We start from the raw sequence: 19,855 nt of genomic DNA, 5'->3' as shown, positions 1-19,855 counted from the left end.
AAAAATGAGACTAGAGGCAGGAAAACCAGTGTCAGAGGGTTTGAAATGATAGCCTCTATTACAGCAAATGCACTCAGAGGAAAAGGGAAAAGAGCAGACAGTACGTGAGACATAAAAGTGATGGATGAGGAAAAAGGAGGAGCCCAGGTGACCACTGGTCCCTCAGGGGGACTATCACTTCCCTCTGCCAAATTCACCTGAGAGTTCTCAGCAAAGCACTTTGGGACTCTCCAAAAGAAGGGCTTTCCAAACCCTTAGAGATCCCACTGAGAACCAGATGTACATGGTTCCTTCTGTCAGATGTATGTGGTTGACCAGATGTATGTAGTTCCTTCTGCCATCAACCCATCTTCTCTTGAACCTTCTAACTGACCAGCAACTCCTCACCAATTTCCTTTGCTCGTTTTTCTTCACATCGCTGATCTCTAAATCTGTGCCTGCCTTAGGTGTGTCTCAGACCTCTTCTCTTCTCTCTCACCTTATTCTTGAGATAAGAGAATTTCAAATAGGGGTGCCTGAGGTCTTCCTAGGTGTATGCACCACAGAGAGTTTGAAGGGGATCAAGTCCTAGCACACGTCCTCTTTCCTAAAACTGCTCCACCCGAGAACATCACGAGATGGAGGTGTGGGTTCCCCACTCCCCTGTACACTTTTTAACAAAAGACCAGCACCTGCTCCCACAAGCTTCCTGCATCTTACTGAGGTTCATTGTTCCAGGGGGTAAAAAAAAAACTCCAGGGGTATTTGTTTCTGAGTAAAGTCTGGTGAGAATAAAGCAAAGAGGCTGTCAGAGAGAAAAAGTGTAGGAACAGGTATGATCTCATCACAGAGACAAATTCATGGTGAGGCTCTGTGTCTCGCCTGGAAGCCGAACTCAGAAGTGAGATGGTTGTTCCAGGAAGTGTATTAGCAGATTTATTTAATCTGAAAAATAAAGTCAGACCTTTGATGGCAGAAAGTCTGTTGGCTGGTCTGACTTTATGATGAGGGGATACAAGGCACTTAGCAATTTGGTGAGGTGTCAGGCTTCCCCCTAAAGTCATGAGCAGAATATGCAGCTCCAGTACTTGATAAAAATATATATGTAAGGCAAAAAATTATATACATGTGTGTATTTATATATATGAATGTATACATACATGTACAGCATGCTTCTGATGAAATTTTTGTTAAAATATTTTATTAACAAATGTTTAATAATAAATAATTTTAGAATTCTTGATAAAATCCTTCTTATTCTGTTTTCCCAAAGCTGGGAAAGCAAACGACTTTAATGACAGGTAACAAATCCTTTTCCAGCTCTAGTGGTTTCCAACTCTTTGCTTTCATCAAAATTGAAAGAAGATGTAATAGATCTGTCAGCTGATAGGTCCTTACAAATGATATTCGATGACAGATCATCTATGTGATTTCTGGCATATACCTCAGAAAATTTTTGAGGAATTTCAGAGTGACACTGCTATAATAATAAAACTCTTTGCCTAATCTATTTATTTATGGGGAAAAGCTTCATCAGTTCTTCTACCCATGAAAATGAAAAAGGAAGAACACTGCTGAATCTTGTCTCAATCTAGCGATGTCATTCACATCCATATATATATATGAAATCTAATTTGCAAAGAACAACTATTCTCAATTCACAAGGAAATGTTTAACAATTAACATCTATAAATAACCATTTATCATATAATAGATAACAATTATGTTATTTGATCAGTTATGCATTAACAATAATTGTAATATCAACTCAATTCAGAAAAAAATTAACACTGGGACTATGGTTTCAGAAAGAAAAATATACTAGCAGAAAAGTATGACAGAGTGATAAATGAAGACTTACAAGCTTAAAGATATACTGCATTAGGAAAATATTTTGTGAAGAGGCAAATGAAAAGGCCCTAGGGCCTTAGCATTTGCTATTTCATCCCTGTGGACTGGAAATAAGAATTCAAAGGGCAGGGACTTCCTAGGTGGCGCAGTGGTTAAGAATCTGCCTGCCAACACAGGGGACAAGGGTTCAATCCCTGCCCCAGGAAGATAACACATGCCGAGGAGCAACTAAGCCCATGTGCCACAACAATTGAGTCTGTGCTCTAGAGCCTGCAAGCCACAACTACTGAGCCCATGTGCCTAGAGCCCATGCTCCGCAGGTATTGAGCCTACACTCTAGAGCCCATGAGCCACAACTATTGAGCCCATGTGCTGCAACTACTGAAGCCTATGAGCCTAGAGCCCATGCTCCACAATAAGAGAGGCCACCACAGTGAGGAGCCTGTGCACCACAATGAAGAGCAGTCCCTGCTCGCCATAACTAGAGAAAGCCCATGTGCAGCAATGAAGACCCAACACAACTAATAAAATAAATAAATAAATATTTTAAAAAAAGAGAATTCAAAGGGCAAAGGAAAATATGTCAAATTTCCAACTGTTAAAGAAGAGCATTCATGTAGTTTTTTTAAATGGATGATGGTGGCTGTAAAATCACTATTGTATTTAGAGTCTCTTGAATATGTTTAAAAGAGAGCAATGCAGCAACTTTACTTAAAAATGTTAATGACTGTAACATCTCTAAAATTATTTGTAAGTATTTAAATTTATAACAAAACTGTAGATAACATCTTAAAATGTGTGAGGAGAGTCACAGTTTCTCAAAGTTCTTTTAGAGAGGCTAATGGTTTATAGACCATTACACTCAACAATTGCAGAAATCACTGTTTCTTTGCCAGTGAACCCTAACTTGAAGATACACCATACGCTGGTCATAAAACAAGTGTCAATGAATTTCAAAAGACTGAAATCACACTAAGCATATTCTCTGACCATAAAATGTTTCAGGAGGAGATAACCTGGAAAATGCCCAGCTACTTGAAAATTAAACAACACACTGTTAACGCACAGGTCAAAGAAATCACAAGGGAAATTAGAAAACATTTAGAAATGAGTGACAATAAAAACATATCAAAATTTGTAGTATGCATTGAAATCAGTGCTGAGTAGGAAATCTATGATTTTAAAAAATGTTTATATTAGAAAAGAATAAGGGGACTTCCTAGGTGGTGCAGTGGTTAAGAATTCGCCTGCAAATGCAGGGGACATGGATTCAATGCCTGCTCCAGGAAGATCCCACATGCCATGAGCAACTAAGCCCATCTGCCACAACCACTGAGTCTGTGCTCTAGAGCCTGCGAGCCACAACTACTGAGCCCATGTGCCTAGAGCCCGTGCTCCACAACAAGAGAAGCCACTGCAATGAGGAGCCCACACACCACAACAAAGAGTAGCCCCCACTTGCGCATCTAGAGAAAGCCCGCATGCAGCAAAGAAGACCCAGTGCAGCCAATTAATTAATTAATTAAATTAAAAAAAGAAAAGAAATAAGCTTAGATCAGTGATTTAAGCTTTCCTCTTAAAAGAAGTTAGAAAAAATAAGACAAATTAAATGAAAAAAGTAAAAGAAAAGAAATAATAGTGGAAGTCAATTAAATACAAAATGGATAAACAACAGGGGGAAAAATCAATGAGAGCAAAAGTTGGTTCTTTGAAAAGATTAATAAAGTCAATAAACACTTAGCAAGACTGATTTGATAAAAAAGAAAATTCAAATTTCCAATATTAGGAATGAAAGAGGGGACATCAAAACATGTCATAAAAACACAGAAAGGTTAGTAATAGGAAATTATGTACAGCTTTCTGCCAATAAATTTGACAGCCTAGATGAAACGGAAAAATTCTTTGAAAGACACAAGTTTCCAAAGCTGACAAAAGCATAAATATAAAATCTGAATAGCCCTGTATCTGTTAACAACATGGAAGCTGTCATTTTAAACTTCCCTCAAAACCCTAGGCTCAGAGAAAACACCAGGCTCAGATGATTTCACTAGTGAATTATCAACCATTTAAAGAAGAAATAATATGAATCTTACACACACTCTTTGAGAAAATAGACGAGTAGAGTGAGCATTTCCTAACTCATTTTAGGAGGCTGGCATTGCCTTGATACCAAAACTAGTAAAAGATATTACAAGAAAACTACAGATGAATACCCTCGAACGTAGATGCAAAAATCCTAAATAAAATATGAGTAGTATTCAGCAATAAATAATAAGGATAATTCAGTATAACCAGGTAGGATTTACCCTAGGAATACAATATTGCTTTAACATTTGAAAGTTAATCAATGTAATTCATCACATTAAAAACAGAATAAAAGAAAAATCGTACGATATCTCGATATAGTAAAAGCATTTCATAAAACTTAATAACAATAACAACAAACCTCTCAGTGTACTAGGAATAGAAGGAAACTATCTCATTCTGATAAGGGACATCTGCAAAAAACCAACCGCTAATATCATACTTAGTGATGAAATACAACACCTTTTCCTTCAGATGGCTCTCTAACATCTCTATACAACACTGCATTATAAGCTTTAGCCGTTGCAATATGGGAAGATAAATAAAAAGAATACAGATTAGAAAAAAAGGAAAACTTTTACTCACAAACAACAAGACTGTGGACACAGAAAATCCTAAAGAATCTACAAAAAACTACTATAGTGTGGGAATTTAGCTAAGTTGCAGGATAAAAGATCAACATACAAAAATAAGTAGCATTTTTATATATGAGCAGTAAACGAGTAGAAAATAAAAAATTTAAATTCCTTAAAAAAAACCAGGGCTTCCCTGGTGGCACAGTGGTTAAGAAGCTGCCTGCCAATGCAGGCGACATGGGTTTAATCCCTGCTCCAGGAAGATCCCACATGTCGAGGGGCAACTAAGCCTGTGTGCCACAACTACTGAGCCTGCGCTCTAGAGCCTGCGAGCCACAACTAATGAGCCCATGCTTAGCAACTACTGAAGCCCGTGTGCCTAGAGCCCATGCTCTGCAACAAGAGAAGCCACTGCAATGAGAAGCACCACAACGAAGAGTAGCCCCTGCTCTGTGCAACTACAGAAAGCCTGCGCACAGCAATGAAGACCCAATGCAGCCAATAAGTAAAAAATAAATAAATTTATTTTAAAAAATATAAAATACTTAGGGATAAATCTACAACAGCTATGCACTTCAAAAATGAACTGTAAAAAACATTGCTGAGAGATATTAAAGAAGATCAAAATAAATGGAGAGGGGCTTCCTAGGTGGCGCAGTGGTTGAGAATCTGCCTGCCAATGCAGGGGACACGGGTTTGATCCCTGCTCCAGGAAGATCCCACATGCCGCGGAGCAACTAAGCCCATGAGCCACAACTACTGAGCCCATGTGCTGCAACTACTGAAGCCCACGCACCTAGAGCCCGCACACTGCAACAAGAGTAGCCACAGCAATGAGGAGCCCGCGCACCACAACAAAGAGTAGCCTCCACTCACCGCAACTAAAAAAAGAAAGCCTGCACACAGCAAAAAAAAAAAAAAAAAACACCCAACACAGCCAATAAAATAAATAAATTTAAATAAATAAATAAATAAATGGAGAGAGAGGTCATGCCATTGACTGGAAGACCTAATATTGTTAAAATTGCAGGTCTCCCCAAATTAATCTCCCTCAAGTGTTTCTATAATATATACGGAAATGTAGAAGAACATAGAATAGCAGAAGGAAGACCAAAGTTGGAGGGCTTACACTATGTGATTTTTTTCCCCACATCTTTACTGGAGTATAATTGCTTTACAACATTGTGTTAGTTTCTCCTGCACAACCAAGTAAATCAGCTATATGTATACATATATCCACATATCCCCTCCCTTTTGAGCCTCCCTCCCACCTTCCCTATCGAACACCTCTAGATCGTTACAAAGCATTGAGTTGATCTCCCTGTGTTATGCAGCAGCATCTCATTAGCCAGCCATTTTACTTTTGGTAGTGTATATATGTCAATGCTACTCTCTCATTTTGTCCCAGCTTCCCCTTCCCCCACTGTATCCTCAAGTCTGTTCTCTATGTCTGTATCTTTTTTTTTTTCTAAGCTCTTTATTGGAATATAATTGCTTTACACTCTTGTACCAGTTTTTGACGTACACCAAAGTGAATCAGCAGTATTTATACATATATCCCCATATCCCCTCCCTCCCGCGACTCCCACCCACCCTCCTTGTCCTGGCCCTCTAAAGCATCACTCATCACCGAGTTGATCTCCCTTTGTTATACAGCAACTTCCCACCAGCTATCTATTTTACAGTTGGTAGTATATATATGTCTATGCTATTCTCTCATTTTGTCCCAGCTTCCCCTTCGCCGCCTCCTCCCTCACCCCATGTCCTCCAGTCCATTCTCTGCATCTATGTCCGCATCTTTATTCTTGCCCTGCCACTAGGTTCATCAGTACTGTTTTTTTTTTTAGATTCCATATATATGCATTGGCATACGGTATTTGTTTTTCTCTTTCTGACTTACTTCACTCGGTATGACAGACTCTAGGTCCATCCACCTCACTACAAATAACTCAGTTTCATTCCTTTTTATGGCTAATATTCGATTGTAAATAGGTGCCACATCTTCTTTATCCATTCATCTGCTGATGGACATTTAGGTTGCTTCCATGTCCTGGCTATTGTAAATAGTACTGCAATGAACATTGTGGTACATATATCTTTCTGAATTATGGTTTTCTCAGGGTATATGCCCAGGAGTGGGATTGCTGGGTCATATGGTAGCTCTATTTTCAGTTTTTTAAGGAACCTCCATTCTGTTCTCCATAGTGGCTATATCAATTTACATTCCCACCAAAAGTACAGGAGGGTTCCCTTTTCTCCATACCCTCTCCAGCACTTATTGTTTCCAGATTTTTTGATGATGCCCATTCTGACTGGTATGAAGTGATACCTCACTGTGGTTTTGATTTGCATTTCTCTAATGATTACACTATGTGATTTTAAAAGACTACAAAAAGCTACAGAAATTAAGGCAGTGTGGTGCCATAACTGACATAAGGGGAGACAAACAGATCAATGAAACAGAATAATCCCACAGATATGTGGTTAACTGATTTTTGACAAAGGCATCAAAGCAATCCTATGGAGTAAGAAAAAATTTTCATCAAATGATGCTGGAACAATTGAATACTCATAAGGAAAAGAAATGAATGTTGACTCCTATCTCATACCATACACAAAAGTAAGTCAGACAGAGAAACACAAATATCATACGATATCGCTTATATGTAGAATCTAAAAAAATGATACAAATGAACTTATTTACAAAACAGAAACAGAAACAGACTCACAGACTTCAAAAACAAACTTATGGTTACCAAAGGGAAAAGGGATGGGGGGACACATTGGGAATTTGGGATTAACAGATACACACTACTATATATAAAATAGATAAACTACAAAGACCTACTGTATAGCACAGGCAACTATATTCAATATCTTGTAATAACCTATAATGGAAAAGAACCTGAAAATAATATATATACACATGTATACACATATATATGTAACTGAATCAGCTGTACACCTGAAACACTGTAAATCATATACTTCAAGTAAACAAACAAATAAATAAAAATAAAGCAACTAAAATTAAAAAAACAATTCAAGATAGATCATAGATATAAACATAAAACTTGTATAAGAGAATAAAGATCTTTGAAACCTTGGAGTAGCTCTTAGAACATAGAAAGCACAAATCATGAACAAAAAACACTAGTCATACTTTATTAAAATTAAAAACTGATGCTAATTAAAACCCACAGTGATGGGGCTTCCCTGGTGTTGCAGTGGTTAAGAATCTGTCTGCTAATGCAGGGGCCATGGGTTCGATCCCTCGGCCACAAAGATCCCACATGCCAGGGAGCAACTAAGCCCATGCACCACAACTACTGAGCCTGGGCTCTAGAGCCCACAAGGCACAACTACTGAAGTCTGTGCACCTAGAGCCCATGCTCTGCAACAGAAGAAGCCACCACAATGAGAAGCCCATGCAACACAATGAAGAGCCCCCACTCAATACAACTAGAGAAAGCCTGTGCACAGCAACGAAGACCCAACACAGCCAATAAATTAATTAATTAATTAATTTAAAAGACACAGTGATGAAAATGAAATAGACCTAGAGAAAATATTTACTGACAAAGTATTTAAAAAATATATTAAAAAATTATATCTGACAAAGTAGTATATCAAGAATATAGAAAATCTAAAATAAAAAGACAAACCAATACAAAATGAGCAAAAGACTTAAACAGAAACTTTGCAAAAGAATAAGTACAAATGGCCAATAAGAACATGAAAAATTGCTCAATATCCTTAGTTATCAGGGGACTGCAAACTAAAACCATAATGTAATATGGTTTCATTAAAGTCCACTTGATTGGCTAAATTAGAAACACTAACACCATCAGCCGTTGGTGAAGATGTAGAGCAACTGGAACTCTATACACTCCTGGTTTCTCACACTCTAGATTTTGAGTCATAAAGGTGACATTTAACCTTCACCTTCCACTCTGTTTTATTCTTTAATTTGTCCAGGATCCCAGTAAGAAGAAGGGAGCCCCTAACAACTCTCTCATCCCTAAATTGGTGGTCATCTCCACACACCCCCATCTCAGGTTATATTGAGACTCAAGTATGATAATGCAGGTCCTGGGACATCACAGACAATCAACTATGTACAAGCTCCCTTCTCATTGTTTTACTCCAACAGCTGTCCCTATGCTTGGAAAGTTCTGTCCCTGCCCCTTTTATGCCACACAATAGCCAGTCTCTGCTTTTCTCACTTCCCAGCTATTTCCAGAAGGATGAGAGCCCTTCTGGGGGCTGCTTCTCTGCCTGCCCCATCACTAGCTGCCCTCCCTGGAGTTAGCTGTGCCAAAAAAGTACAAGAAGCAAGGATTTGTGGTGGGGAGAGGGGAGGCTTTTTTTCTTTTTAATAATTTCACCAGAATTGACAACTCATGCTGTTAAGACACTTTAAGATCTTGGAGCAGCCATTTCCTTGCTTTCCTTCAGTGAAAACAAAACTAAATTAAAACACAACAAGAACAGAGCTCCTGAGCTTGAAGGCAGCCAGCCTTTCTTAGGGACTGTCTGGCAGCAGAGAGCTGACGTGGGAGCCTGCCCTGGGAACAGAGGTTGTCCTGAGTCCTACTAGGGACGTCAGGAGAACTGATGATGTGAAGGATGGTGCTTCTACAGCAAGGTGCCAAGAGTCACTGTTCTTAGGACAGATTTACCACATGCTTAGGCTTTGGTCATGTGCACATGGAGAATGATTTTTGAGCTTCCATGGGCTGTTGGACTGTTTTTCAAAATGGTGCTAATCAGAGTCTAACTAGGTCACAGGACAAGACATCATTTTCATCTGAAGTTCCCTCTGGTCAGAAGAGGTGACCTTGAATTCAGAATCTCTCCAATTTGGCCCACAGTTGGATGCATGAGGGAGATTATTTTCCTTCTTTCATATGTCCACATCTATGCCTATCCTTCCTTTGCTGGATTTTTTGCTTTTTCAAATGATAAGACCAATAACTCCAGTTTGGAATTCCCCCCCTGCCCTCCGCTGAAGGCACACTCTGTTGATCCTTCAAGATCTCACATCTTCCTTTACACCAGGGCTTTCTTAGAAGCTTCCCTGCCTACACTGACTGCTCTCCTAGACAATTCTATCTTTACCAATGCCTTTGGTGGTCACAGCTTATTGTCATTTAAAAAAACTATTTCCAGGGAATTCCCTCATGGTCCAACAGTTAGGACTCCCAGCTTCCACTGCAGGGAGCATGGATTCAATCCCCGGTTGGGGAACTAACATCCCACAAGTTGATTTACAATATACTGTTAGTTTCAGGTGTACAGCACAATGGTTCAGTTATACATACACATATATCCATTCTTTTTCAGATTCTTTTCCCATATAGGTTATTACAGAATATTGAGTAGAGTTCCCAGTGTTTTACAGTAGGTCCTTGTTGTTTGTCTGTTTTATATACAATAGTGTGTATATGTTAATCCCAAACTCCTAGTTTATCACTTCTCCCAATCTTTCTTCTCTGGTAACCATACGTTTGTTTTGGAAGTCTGTGAGTCTGTTTCTGTTTTGTAAATAAATTCATTTGTATCATGTTTTTGGACTGTATATTATTTGAGGGCAGTACTATGCAATTATTATGTAACACATTACATTATGCTTGTTCTTGGAAATGGAATTAGATTATTGACAAATGCCATTCTAGCTACAGACTCTCTTGCTATTAAATGACCAAGTTGGATCGTCCCAAAATAGGCCATGGGATGTTAAAGGGTGCTCTATGAATGAAGATGGTACGATCAATAAAATTTGGGGAATGCTAAACAAAAAGCAGATTTTCCAGCTGCAGGACTTGTCAGAGCCTTTAATATGCTCCTGTGCATTGTGAATCTGGCATGGAGGGGGAGGATAGAGTCTATATAGTACTTCCCAAATTTATTTGACCCTGGAAGCCTTTCATCTTGGAGCATCTTATAGCACAGGGTGTCCAAACTTTGGGGAACCTACACCCTAATATATTCCCCAGTGCTGAGCTATCACTGGGAGTGACAGGATGATGCCCTCTCCCTCCAGTGAGAGGCATTTTGGTGTCTGGCAGGAGGAAGAGGGTCAGAGGTCCAGTCCTTTTGGTCCCCCAGGCCTGTCGTGTAGGACTTAGCCTAGCAGAGTCCCCCACAGGCTCTCCTGCAAAGTTGTCCCCAAAAGTTGGGCAAGAGAGGGGCCTGTGTGCCTTTAACATGGCTCAGCCCCGGACCAGGCTTCTGGAGGTGACTTAGTTTCTCTCCACCAGCGCCTGCCTCATGCCGTGCCAAGCTGTCCAGACTGTGGAGAATCCAGAATACGAGCTGTATAGTCACAGGATTCCTGGATGGCCAGGGACCCCAGCCAGCTTGGCCCACACTTCCTATCCCACAGACCTCATTTCTATGCTCTTCTGTGGGCCTTGCCAGGGCATCCTTTTCCTTTCCGTTCCCTCAGAAAGCCCATCCTGAAACCAGAAAGCTGCTCTGTCTTTCATCTCCAGAGAGAGAGTGTAACTTTGTTCAGAGAAATGCACAACTTTCCAGGTGACAGTGCAGACCTAGGTTATCAATAATACCTCTGTCCCTGCAAAATGTTAAAAAAAATTTTAAATTGAAGTGCAGTTGAGTTATAATGTATTAATTACTGTTGTACAGCAAAGTGACTCTGTTATATATATTCTTTTTCATATTCTTTTCCATTATGGTTTATCACAGGATATTGAATATAGTTCCCTGTGAGATACAGTAGGACCTTGTTGTTTATCCATTCTATATAAAGCAGTTTGCATCTGCTAATCCCAGACTCCCAATCCATCCCTCTCCCACCTGCCCTCCACCTTAGCAACCACCAGTCTATTCTCTATGTCCTTGATTCTGTTTCTGTTTCATAGATAGGTTCATCTGTGAAAGACATGAATGTTTCAAATTACACACCAAAGACCCTTAGAGGTTGAGGCCCAATGTTGGTATTTTTTTTAATTAATTATTTATTTACTTATTTATTTTGGCCACACCACGCGACATGTGGGATCTTAGTTCCCCAACAAGGGATTGAACCCGTGCTCCCTGCAGTGGAAGCTCAGAGTCTTAACGACTGGACTGCCAAGGAAGTCCCCAACGGTATTTTTAAAGCACCAGGGAGATCTGAATTCACAGTCAAGTCTGAGAACCACATCTCTAAACCCTCTGGAGTAAAGCTAATGAATGTACATCCACTCCAAGAGTGAGAACATTCAAGTCTCCCTATCTGACGGCAAGAGCAGAGTCCAGAAGTTCAGTCTCTTTCCTGCTGTACATCACGGGTCTTGTGGGCAGCAGTACAATTTGCCTTGATTACATCTTGGGAGGTTAGTCTTGGGACTATGACCTGGTGAGATTAGGGTTCGTGCTGGAAGCTGGCCTTGGTGAGTTGAGTCCAAGTCAGCGGGCTGGGTCGCGTCTTCAGTTCCTATGTATAAGCTAAGCTGTTGTCATCATGTAGAGCAGTAAACCCTTGGGGGTGGGTTCTCACCTTTGAGTGATATCTTCAGGACAGGGGCTTCAAGCCACCCTGACTGGGAGGCTTTTTAAGTCCCTGATGGGTCAACTTCTGAGCAGTGAAGTTTAGGGGTGTGATGCAGCAATAACCCAGGCACCAAGATGCCACTCCCAAATCCTGGGGCGGCTTGGAAAGTGGGCAGTAGGTCAGAGGCAAGAGGCTGCTGAGGAAGGTGGGAGCCAGTGAGTCTGGGTCAGAAGGCTCAGGCTCCTAGGGTTAGGGGAAAGGTGACCATGCTGGCACAGGGCGCTCCAGAGGTGAAGGCTAGATGCTCTGCTCTAGTTGCTGCCATGGGTAGTAGAGCAAAGGTCCTTCACTTTGTTTCTTTGGGGAGGGATGAGCCCCAGGGGACTCTCAGTCTAGTGTCTTATGCCCAAGCTATGACACATCTCAGCAATCTTAGTGATTGCTGGTTCTGGAATCTTGTTGGTTCCACGGACTCTTGCCCAAGGGATGCTGGGTCAGGACCTGCCCAAGACCCCCCTCACTGACCTGAAACATCCCTCCACCCCCTCTTCTTCCTCCTCTTTCCCTCCTCCCCCTCCGCTCCCACAAGAACTGCCAAAGTGACTCATTCTCAGAACAGTGAAGATCTACCCCTTCAAGGTGACTGATCTTCCAGAAAAATGGGGCCAATTCACCCTTCCCTTATATCACTAACTTACTTTACTCACCCCTATTTTAAAGGGATTTTTCAGGAAACCAGGTGAACCTGTTACGGTGGGACACCTTTCTGGTAAAGCATTTGGCTACCTACGCTGTTGTGGCTTCTTGGCAACAACTATTATACCACCATATTCTCCCATCTTTCGTAACATTTCCAATAGGTACATACTATTCTCTCACACATACACCATAATGTGCGTCCTGTTGTTTTATCTAGACTGTTTCCAGCTTTGCACTTTTATAAGTATAGATACTTTAAACTTCAGTGCACATGAATCTTTGAAACAGGTATGGGATTTTTGGTGGGGGTTAGGAATAGTACTTTGGTATGAGAAACACAAGAGGTGGCAAAGGGGAGAGGTGGAAAAAAATATAAGGTAATTTTAGAGGACTTGTGAGTAAACAGAAATCCCTGAATTCAGAGGGATATTAAATATGTTTAGCTGACACAGGACAGACATTGACCAATCAGAATCGAGGCCAGCTGCAGGGGGAGAGCAGGGTTCCCTGCTGGGCCAAGCATCATCCCTTTGGATAAAGGATTATGGAAAGTGGGGGTTCTGGGAGAGAGCCTGGGGTACCTGGGGCAACAGAGGGTGAAAGATGGCTCAGGAAAGTGGCTATTGACCAACTGATAAGGACATATTTTGATATTTTAGTAACTTATTTTAGCCACAACAGTGCTTGCCTGCTGAATGTCAAGCCAGCTATTCATGGCAATACTCCATGAATACCCCATGCCCTTTCCAAAGCTTTCCTCAGCTAATGTGTCATATATCTTAGCGGGGACGGTAGAAGACAGATGTTTCTTGGCCTCCTTGTATGGCATGTGGGGAAAGCAAGACACAGAGAATGGTTTATAGTTTTCTCTATAGACTCAAGTAAGTCGTTGGTCACACTGAGAACAGAACATGAGTCCAGCGATGCCAATCGCTCTGAATGGAGACAGTTTCACAGGGAGACGTCTAGATACCGTTTTCATAGGGATGGATAACCTTTCCAAGGCACATGAGGGCAAGAGCTATAAAGAAGTTCTATGACACTCTGGCTAGGTGCTTAGAGAAATGAATGTCTTTCACAGGAAAATAAGAAACCAGAAAGGTTTCAGAGATGTTGTCCTGACTCATCAGGTCCTCATTTTCCACATCCACCTGTGTCAACACAGTTAGAGCCAGAGGGACTTCAAATGAGTTGAAACTTTTTTTTTTGCAAACTGTCACTCTTTTGCTCAACAAATAAGCCTTCACATTCACATCTACGGTGCTTCCTTCTCACTGAGGAGATGGCAGGAAAGGTGTCCATTTATATGTTCTGTGGGGGCGCCTGCAGGGGCTGAACTCTGAGGATCTCCTGGTTCCCAGGGTCATGAGACCCGCTTTTGGTACAATCCTTAACTCCCCTCTGCCATATGGGGATGGTGCTCAGAAGCATAATTAGTCCATTGAAAATGAAGTGAAAGGAAAGAACATAACATGTAATCAGTAACAGGCACAGACAGTGGGCTTTTCTATATTTAGTTAGGATAACACTTACAGTTGGGCCATGGCATCTAGTGACCTCACCTGCACGGACCCACTCCCTAAGGATCATTTCCACTTACGTGAGTTACGCCCTCTTTCCCTGGGGGATCAAGTGACATGTTGAGTCAGTGCCCTTGTCAAAGTTAAAACTGCACCAGACAAAGCAAGGAAGAGTTTATTCAAGCCTATTGCAATAGAGGAGAGAGACTGAACTCAACTCTACTAAAAAAAGGGCTGGACGTTTTTTTTTTTCCATTTGAAGTGTAGTTGACTTAGAATATTATTGATACATTAGTTTCAGGTGTACAACATAGTAATTTGATACTTTTATAGAATGTACTCCATACAAAGTTATTATAAAATATTGACTACATTCCCTGTGCTGTACATCACAGCCTTGTAACTAATTTATACCTGGTAGTTCGTACCTCTTAATCTCCTTCCCCATCTTGCTCCTCTCCCTTTACCTTTCCCTTCTGGAAAAAACTAGTTTGTTCTCTGTATCTGTCAGTCTGTTTTTGTTTTGTTCTATTTGCTCATTTGTTTTATTTTTCAGATTCTACATATTAGTGAAAAGTGTACTATTTGTCCTTCTCTGCCTGACTTATTTCACTAAGCGTAATACCCATGGTCCACCATCTTGTTGCCAATGGCAAAATTTCATCCGTTTTTTACGGCTAAGTAATATTCCATTACATATATATACCACATCTTGTTTACCCATTCATCTGTTGATGGGCACATAGGTTGTATCCATATCTTGGTGACTGTAAATCATGCTGCTATGAACATTGGGGTGCATGTGTCTTTTCAAATTAGTGTTTTTGTTTTCTTTGGATAAATACCCAGGAGCGGAATTGCTGGATCATACGGCAGACCTGGGGAGGTTTTAAGAGCTGGGGTAGGGGGAAGCATAGGCCACCTGTGTTTGATAATTGGCCTTCACAATTGGAATAAAGTGCCCACCAAAGTTAGGTGTCTACCCTCCCACAGAGGGTATGAGTGCTATCTTCCCTGGTGTGAGATAAAAGTGCTATCTCCTTTGGTTTTTTCATTTCGAAAACGTTTTTTTTTTGAAAACCAGATCCTTGAGAAAGACATTTCCTGGCTTGAATGTCTGGCAAGAGGTTAGAAGATCTGCATACATTTCAAAGGTGCAAGGTAAGAATTTACAAGTGCATGTTTTCTAAATTAAATGCTCTTACAGAAGGGAGGTCAGGGGCTTATAGCCAGAAAAAAACCTGTCTAAAGTTCAGTCTAACTGAGGGGAACATGAAGGCCATCGTGGTTGTCCTCGAAGACAATCCACGAGTGCAGCATAGAATGCATGTCTGCTGCTTGAGAAGGACCCTGAACCCAGCAATACATAAACTTGGAAATTTCAGGTCCCTGTGTGGGTACCTTCTTATGAATAGCCCATTGAAATGAGCTCATAAATGTTTCCTTTTAATGCCCTCACCCCAGAGTATTTTCATTGATTAATGTTTATTGAAACGTTTATGAAGCATCAATTTGGTGCCAGGGACCATCTCAAGTATGAAGAAGGTGGAAACTTCTTCTCAAAGAGACCTCACAGCACTGAAGGAACTATGTTCACTAAATGAACATTTTAGTTATAATGTGAGAGTTCCTCAGAAGTTAAACTTGGAGTTACCATATGTTAAACCTGGAGTTACCATATGTTCCAACAATTCTACACCTAGGTATCCACCTAACAGAAATGAAAGCATAGGCCCACACAAAAACATGCACAAGAATGTTCATAGCAGCATTATTTACAATAGCCAAAAGGCAGAAACAACCCACATGTCCATCAACCAGTGAATGGATAAATAAAATACAGTATATCTGTACAATAGGACACTATTCAGCAATAAGAAGGAATGAAGTACGGATGCATGCTACAACATGAAAGAGCCTTGAACACAGTATTTGAAGTGAAAGCAATCGCAAAAGGCCACATACGGCATGATTCCATTTAGGCGAAATGTCCAGAACACGCAAATTCATAGACAGAAAGCAGATTAGTGGTCGCCCAGGACTTTGGGGGTTGGGAAAAATGGGGGGTGACCGCTAATGGCTATGGAATTTCTTTCTTTTTTTTTTTAAATAAGCTTAAGGTTTTTTTTTAATGTACCTGACACAGTTCTTTAATTTAATTAATTAATTAATTAATTGGCTGTGTTGGGTCTTTGCTGCTGTGCGCGGCCTTTCTCTAGTTGAGGTGAGCAGGGGCTACCCTTCATCGTGGTGCGCGGGCTTCTCAGTGCAAGGGCTTCTCTTGTTATGGAGCATGGGCTCTAGGCACATGGGCTTCAGTAATCGCAGCATATGAGCTCAGTAGTTGTGGCTTGTGGGCTCTAGAGTGCAGGCTCAGTAGTTGTGGCGCACGGGCTTAGTTGCTCTGCGGCATGTGGGTTCCTCCCAGACCAGGGCTTGAACCTGTGTCCCCTGCATTGGCAGGCAGATTCTTAACCACTGCACCACCAGGGAAGTCCCTGGAATTTCTTTTGCAGGGTGATGAAAGTATTCTAAAATTGATTGTGGGGATGGTTTAGTATATTCACAAAATTATGGTTATGGGAAAATGGGAAGAGCACTGGATCTGACATCAGAAGACCTGGTTTGAATCCAGAAACCACTGGACTTGATCTGTCCAATGACACATCCCTTGAACTTTCTGTTTCTGTTTTCTCCACCTCACAAAATGATCTTACCATTCATCCACCCACATATTCAGACTAAACATTCAGAAGCCACCTGAAATGCACACCTCCCAATCCGTTACTCCCTTGAGCTAACTAGTCATCAAGTCTTACTTATTCTATTTCTTCAATCTTTTAAAGTATCTGTCCTCTCCATTCCTAAGCCTCCTGCCTCCTGCTGACATCATCTTTCATCTGGACTACTGCAACCGCCTTCTCTAAGTCTCTCCACTTTAGCCTAATCCCCTTTACCCTCCACATCATGGGTGTGGTGTTCCCCCCAAAAAATCCAAAACGCTTCTGTCACTTCCCTGCTCAAAATTATTCAATGGGTCATTATTGTGTCATGAGAGCAAACACATACACAATGGTTTGTGCAAGCCAGGGACTGTTGTAAGAGCTGTGGATGTATTATCTCCAATCCTCACATCAATCTATGACAGAGCAGGGAACTGGGCACCGAGATGTAAAATCACTTGCCCAGGGCCATGCAGCTGGTTCAGACCAGAGCTGGGACTGAACTGGGAGACTAGCCCTGGGATATGTGCATATAGCTGTCATGCTAGTCTCACAAGGATGGAGGCCAGACCCCTTGCCCTGTGACCTAGGCCCTGACTACCCCCAGCCCCTCCATGTGCTCCCGTGCTCTGCTATTACTCAATGCCTGCAGTTTCTCAAAAGGGCTTCACTCCTCTGGGCCCTTTGACAATGCCTTCCATCTGACTGGGTTCTGGAAACCCTCGTCTCTCAAGCCTCGTCTCAGCCACCACTCTTTAAAGTCTTCCTGACCCTCTCCACCCCCGCCATGACCCCTATAGATGAGTATCTTAAAGCTGTTTCCATATTGTGTAATACATGCATATATACATGTTTTTGTTTTGTTTAATATTTATTTATCTGTGCTGGGTCTTAGTTGCAGCACATGGGCTCCTTAGTTGCGGCAGGTGGGCTCCTTAGTTGTGGCATGCAAACTCTTAGTTGCAGCATGTATGTGGGATCTAGTTCCCTGACCAGGGATTGAATCCGGGCCCCCTGCATTGGGACCATGGAGTCTTAACCACTGTGCCAGCAGGGAAGTCCCTTGTTTTTGTAATAGCTTTTTTGAGATATTGATTACATACCATGCAATTCATCCATGTGAAGTGCACAATTCAATGGGTTTTAGTATATTCATAAAATTACGGTTGATTTAGAATCATGCCTTTGCCTTGAGGAGGGTGGCTTGTCATACTCCGGGGTATGATGTCACAAGGAGGCCACTTCTGCACCACAGCCAGGCGTGGTGAACAGCCCCAGAGGCAGCAGAGCTGAAAGTGGAAAATGAAACAGGGTGGGAAGTGCAGACACCAAAGGGTCTAGAGGAAGAGAAAGCTCTGGAGAAACTGAGAGATTATACTTGGAGACCAGCTGTGGCCAGACCATTCCTTGGAGCACATCAGTGTAGCCTATAGGAATCTCAGCCTAGGTATGTAAGAAATGGAAGCTTGCTTTTCCAGAACTGAGCTTGCGTCCCATTTCAAGCCTCCATCCTCCATTCAGTGAATTCTGGATTTCCTGCCCTTTTCTTCCAGGCTGGGTCTGAAAGGACTTTCTAGGGCTTGAGATTCTTCCCTAAGCCTTTCTGCGTGGACAGTGGATGCACAGCGTCTGACTTCGGGCAGAAGGTACTTCGGAGACGTTGGGCAGATTTACTAAAAGCTAGTGAGCGTGTGACTGGCTCAGGTGCCTGGCTTAGAGTAGGTGTTTCATAAATACTCATGGCTGAAATAAATGGAACTAAACAAGGCAGCAAGAAGAATCAGGATATCAAGGATGTCACAGATATTTCACACACCCATTTTCTCACCCACAAGTCCCATCAACATCACTGTCTCGTGGCCCTTCCCTCTTTCACGTGACAGCTAGTTACCCTGACAGGTGAATCCTTGCTGATGTGTCCTCACGGGTGCTGCCCCTCCTGGGTTGATGAGGAGAGCCCACCTGCACCTGGTTAAGTGGGGTCAGCCAGTGTTGAAGGGGAGCCCTCTGTGTGCTCCCGGCCACCAAGAGCTGGCTCAGGTGTCAGTGGCACTTCCCTCCAATGGCAGACAACCAATTTGTTTTGTTTGCTCTGCCTTGGTTATTTTTCTGCTATTAACATTCTTTTCCCACCAATGGTCCACGTGCGTGCGGGAGGTTGCTACACAGGTCTAATGAAAGGGGAGCTTCGTTTGGGTGGGTCTAGTGATGGTCACCATGAGGACGATGCTAAACAATGCCCAAAGGCCAACTCTTTGGATGGTTCAGAATAAATGACAGCATCAAGAACAAAGCTCCTAAGGGACTGGGCTCTGACAGCCCACAGGGCTTGGACCATCAGCATTCCCATGTCTAGGAATGCATTTCCTCCCCTACGCGGGGTGTGCCTTAGAGAAGTATGCCCAGTGGAGGGGCTCTTTACACACTGTGCTTCTCCTCTCCCCCGTGGAAGGCTGACTGCCTCTCTTCCTCGATGTCTTGAAAGGGCTCTGGGACCCCGGGCCCAGGGGTCTGTGCTTTGCTTGACAGTGAGCATCAGCTGGGGACATGGCAAGGAGGGGGTTACTGCCCAGATTGCCCACGTGTCTGTGTGAGCATCTCCGGGGGGGGGGGGGGCGTCTTTGGCCCTTTTACAGCCCCTCCTGGTCTGAGAGCTGAGTCCAAGTCCCCCACTGAGCCCCCCCTTTCACTCCCACATGCTTCAGCCTCCAGGACTAGAGTCCCCACCTCCCCTGAAGCAGATGTCAGGGGCTCTTTGCAACTTGCCCTTGGTCTTTGGAATCCTGACTCTGAGGCTGGGCATTCCAACAGCAACTCCGTGGGTGCAGATCTTGGAAAGGCCACTTCAGAACTGTCCTGGCTGGGACCCTGATGACAGGCTCGGCTTTTGTGAGGTTTGCAAGGTGCCAAAAACATCTCCGG

General features: G+C 42.3%; 1 protein-coding gene across 1 annotated transcript in view; it reads right to left on the bottom strand.

Moving 5' to 3' along the window:
• Nucleotides 1–19,855, bottom strand: part of MCM10 (minichromosome maintenance 10 replication initiation factor) — a 137,930-nt gene that overhangs the window by 60,247 nt on the left and 57,828 nt on the right. The window lies entirely within an intron of this gene.

This window comes from Hippopotamus amphibius, chromosome 4 (genome assembly GCF_030028045.1).
Source record: "Hippopotamus amphibius kiboko isolate mHipAmp2 chromosome 4, mHipAmp2.hap2, whole genome shotgun sequence".
In the NCBI taxonomy this organism is placed as follows: domain Eukaryota; kingdom Metazoa; phylum Chordata; class Mammalia; order Artiodactyla; family Hippopotamidae; genus Hippopotamus; species Hippopotamus amphibius.
Note: the sequence above shows the minus strand (reverse complement) of the source record. Positions and strands in the feature narration are given on the sequence as shown.